The following is a 5,235-nucleotide window of genomic DNA, read 5'->3' as shown; positions in this document are numbered from 1 at the left end:
GCTTGTGCATTTGTAAGTGTAAATAGAGAGGAGAGGACATACATTTCAACATTAGTGCATGCTACCTTGTAACTCAGTTGCAATGAGTTATGCATGAGTAAGATAAACCTGTTGATATGTAGTCATGGAACTGAACTCATAACACAACTTAATGCTACAAGATCTTTTTCCATAATATACATTTTGACTTGTCATAGCAGGAAAAGCACATGTGTAACTAATACCATGAATAAAGGCTGCATTCCATTTAGGTGTGCCTCCTCTATGGACTGGGTGTAGTGCACGATGGTTTACTGGCATGACTTACATGGGACACTTAAATGCTAAGAAGCCATCATTAAAGGGTTGTCCTAATTACTCTGGTTACACCTGTGCTTTCCCCCCTATTATTAGTAACATTTCAGATGTAGAAGAGTCCAACAAGTCCTCAAAATTAAACAGCCAAATATGTCATTTGACCATGCACTTCAGAACGACACATAGGAGTGTTTTCTATTCTGGTGCTCAACAGTAATGAGCAAGACAACATAATGTGTGTGTTCTTTCCAAAGCTGTTACAAATCATAGTAAAGAAATAATTGTTTTATGATGTGACATTGCTATGGTTAACATCCGGTTAGGTTAAGGCAAAAAATCAGCTTTGATAGGTTTAAGGAAAGATCATGGTTTATGTTAAAATGCTCACTGTTAGGGTTAGAGAAACATGTTGTGTGGGTTAAAGTTAGTATTTCCTTAAAGTTGGCCTGAATAATAACCATGAGGTTAAGGTTAGGGAATGATAGTAGTTACAGTTTTTAAAAAGCTGTCCTGACTTGTGACTAGACTTTTGACACTTGGGTTTGGTAACATGAAAAGAACAGTAGTCTCCTGTGGCAAAGCCCACTGTGATGGTAATGCCTGTGTCCACCCTGCCTCCTGCGAATATGGAAATGTATACACGTATAGAGGTCATCTCAATTGCGTCATTGACTATTCTGAATTTGGCCTTATTCTGAATGTAGCATTTTCCGATTAAGACATGTGGGATATGCTGATATTATTTGGGTTTTAGGAGCATTCTTTGGACATGTATACAGCGCATATGGAATATACGTCTCATTTTGGGGGGTTTTTATCATAGTTTCCAACACATGGCCTCTTGCCTTTTTACGGTCAGCTCAGTAAGTTGTAAACAAACCAACTAGCCAACAGTTTGCAATGTTGGGGTAGAGATGCACGATGGGCTAATTGTGTAACACACCCCTGTGCAGGCACAATGACATATGCTGGGTGCAGGAAGGCAGACAGAGGAGAGGAATGGGCATTGAGTGGAGGCTGTTCAAGGTGGGCTGGAAAAACAGTGTGCATTCTCAACCACTGAGACGGAAGGGATTAGTTATTATCCTGACTGACGATGACGACTCGGTGTGATGCACCAAAAACACAGCAGTGTAGTAAACATCATGGCACAACCCAGATACTGGATGTGCCTGTAACTATAAATTTATAATGTCAGTCATATCAGTATCACTTATAAATATCAGGCAGCAGCTCACTCATGGTTTTATACTTGCTGGTTTAATTCACTGCGTGCGGAGATCATGTGATTCCCGTTCCCACTGGAGCAGAGGGAAACACTGAAAACCCTCTGTATGTAAATAAGAACATTAGTGCAATATTTATTTTCATTAGCCATGTAAACAGTTTATTAGGAATATTGTCTTTTTCGGTATAAGGGCTGGAATATTTTCATGTAAACGTAGTCATTGCTCCAGCTCATAATTACTATGGCTACCAGGCAACATAAATCAAATGTAACTATATGTCATTTTTGGGTAGCTGACATTACAAAGTATTGTTCATCATTTAACACAGACACACAAATATTCACACATGCAAACATGCATGCCTAGAACCACTTCATAGAAATATTTGTGTCTTGTATAATATATCCCTGAGTAATGCATATGAAACTCAGTGCATTAGTTGGTTTGCCTTAGCCAACACGTGGACAGCTTTATTGCTCAATGTGTCTATTATCCTTCCATTTGTGCTCCTTATTTCTTAGTTTACTGTAAGTGTTGCCTGAAGTTAAACATCTCAATGATCGTAAAAGGAGAGGAACTCTTGTTCTCAGTTCACATACACAACAAAAGATCAGATCAATGTTGAGGAGCTTCAACTGAATACAGCTTTTGTACTGAAGCGCGGTGTGTTTGATGCTGCTCCCTTGCCTCCTCTATCCTCTCTCCGCTCCCTCAGGTATGCAGGCCAGGGGTTCTTGGCATCTGCAGCTTGAGACTGCAGCCCAGATGAGCTCCACTTTACTTGATGTCTGCCGTGTTCCCCTCACAGGAAATTAGGGAGGAAAAAAGCAGGGCTTAAACTTAAACACACAATTTGACCACTTAAATTTGAAGTTTACTGTATATGAACTCAGTTGGGAATGTGCTTTCCAGTTGAATACGAATAACTGATAGGCGATGAAATGTTGTAGTCATTCCACTCATTTTCTGCTCACTTGATGAGGAGTGTACTGAAGTGATGACTTGTGGTACAGAAAATAAACCCACTCAGCATCCAGTTTTTCCTCTTAATGCTCAGAAAGTCATTTATGAAACTCAAGTGTGTGTGTGTGTGTGTGTGTGTGTGTGTGTGTGTGTGTGTGTGTGTGTGTGTGTGTGTGTGTGTGTGTGTGTGTGTGTGTGTGTGTGTGTGTGTGTGTGTGTGTTTTCTGGGAGTCCTGTGTGGGTGGTGAGGGGAAAGAGATTGCAAGCAGTGATGCCATTTCCACCACGGTAATAAAAAACGCGGTAAATTGTCCCTCTTGGTTTGCAGCTCCTGCCAAATCTCCTCTTATTTTTTCATCTTCTCTGTCAGTGGTGTTTATAAATCATAAAGTCAACACACAGGCAGAGAAGGACTGCTGAAGCTCTATGGACATGTTTCCACAATGCTCCCTGTGCGCTTGAATGTGGAAGTAACAAAATCACTTTCCTGAAACTTCCCAAAAGGAGCACAATGTCTTAAAGTAAAGCTTTATATACTGGATGAATAGTGAAAATGGTGTGTTTATTTCTACAACAAACATTCTGTTTTTAGGTCCTGACTAAGACCATTGTGAGTGTTTTTATAGATGTATTTATTAATTAACAACGGTCATAGTCTTTCCTAATCTTTAATGAGAGTATTGAGTGGCTAAAACCTAAACCAGCATTAAACTTCCTGAGCCCATTGTTTCATGGCAGCACACAAACAGATCTGTGGAGGACATTTCCCCTGTTAATGTTGCTGGGTTTGGCAAAGGGCAGTAAAGCAAGGGATTCCACCACTGGATGACTTACCATTCAATCTCTACAGTATGATAAGCAGTAGCAGTGGCACCAAGCTTGACAGTCCTTAAAGAGATATCTATTCTACAGTAACTAAAAGTACAAAATCTTAATGACACTGGGTGGGCAGGGGTATGTTCACGAGATTTGATTATTAGCATAAGGCTACATGTTCCACTCCATTTGTGGGCAAGTTTCATTCACTAAAATGTTCCCAAAGAGTGAGAACAACAATGTTACACCAATTTTACAGAAATCAGAATTAATCATATTAGGGGAGCCAAGACAATTAGATGGGTCATCAGAGCTGCACTGTAGTGTGACAGAAATTAAGAGGGAACGGATTGGCATGGATTTAGATACTGAAAAATATCTTTCCGAAGCAAAAGGGTCAAAGATGTGAGGCGATCAAGGGATGTGAAAATCAGAGATATTAGACTAGATAATATTATAGTCCACAGTAGGTGATGTTACATTGTCAGGTGCAACAGAGACCTGCAGAAAGATACCAAGACAGTTGTCAGAGTCATAGAATTGTCCTACATAAGTATAATAAAATCATAAAATCTAAAAAAACAAAATACAAAATCATGATACCATGGTGAACAGTATATTACTTTTGCAGTTTGTTTAAGTTCTATATCTTATTTAAGTTTTGTTCATACCTAGACAATTTGTGGTCAATTCTATGAAAATTGAAGAATGACACACATTTCAATAAATGACTCATACATGCCTCTCAAGAAGGAATCTGTTCGTAGAGTGGTTCTTGCAAGAGGCCTGTTTAAATTCTGTTTTCTTTATCTGTTCATCAACTACTTTGGTTGTGTTCTCAATTTGGTGATTTGTCACGAGCTTTCTTTCTACTCATTTAGAGGCGTTTTACCATTAATCCTCTCAGCTCTTTCTGTTTCAGACACACAAAGTAAGTGGCTGGTTGTTTGGAGTTTTGTTGTTTTTGATTGACATTCCAAAGGGCCTTTCAGTAGAAGAGGCCAGGAAAAACCCGTTGGCACCAGTCATTGATGCTGTGGTAAAGTGAAAGCTTATTGTGACTCCTGGTGCATGGTCTCATTGTAAACGACGGGTTTGGACTGTGTCCGAGTGTTTCAGAGGGTGGTGACACCAGCACCGATCGCAGTTAACACAGTACAGAATCAGCTTAGAGAGGGAGCCAAGCTGCGGCTGGAGGGCTACAGCGTTCGGCCCTAAGAATGAAATTCCTCCATTATGATGGAGTGATGAAAGAGGAAGGGGTGGGGGAGTCGGCAAGCATCTGAGAATAGACAGAAAGATTACAGTCAGTGTTGAATCATGTGGTGTTTGGGTTGCAGGAGAGGAAGGGATTGGAATGAGGAATGAGACCTGACAAGTTTTCAGACAGATGAGTGATATTCAAGGATATGTGCAAGGAAAGGCAATGATAGCTTTAGTATTGTGAGTTTATGACCCCATTAAGTGTTGACCTCACATGAACCATTAACAACCCTCCAGTGTGTGTGGGAAAAACACACACTCCAACTTGCACAAATGAGGAAACACACAAACATGTATATCTTCACACACACACCACACAAAGTTGTAAGAGTGATTGGCCCATTCCTGTTGTGTTCCCCACAAGCAAGAGGAAGGAGAACAAACACAAGAACACAAGGCTGCTATTGTGTGCTCTAGCCTCTACCTCAGATAAGTAAGGGGTAACATGAGCAGTTATCAGTAAAAAAATAACTCAAGGCTCTTTGTTTTATTGATTTATTTCCTTGTTCGTGTGATAACACAATCTGAAGTGATATGAAATACTTGAACTAGCAGTAGTAGCATTTTTTACTACTTCTCTTATTGCATAGTGGAAATGAATGGAGAAAAAATGTCATAGTCGAGACTTCTTCCACCCACTTAAGCCACAGGAAAAGTCCTAAACCCG

This window comes from Scomber scombrus, chromosome 10 (genome assembly GCF_963691925.1).
Source record: "Scomber scombrus chromosome 10, fScoSco1.1, whole genome shotgun sequence".
Lineage (NCBI taxonomy): Eukaryota > Metazoa > Chordata > Actinopteri > Scombriformes > Scombridae > Scomber > Scomber scombrus.
The sequence above is the reverse complement of the archived record's forward strand: the minus strand, read 5'-3'. Positions refer to the sequence as shown.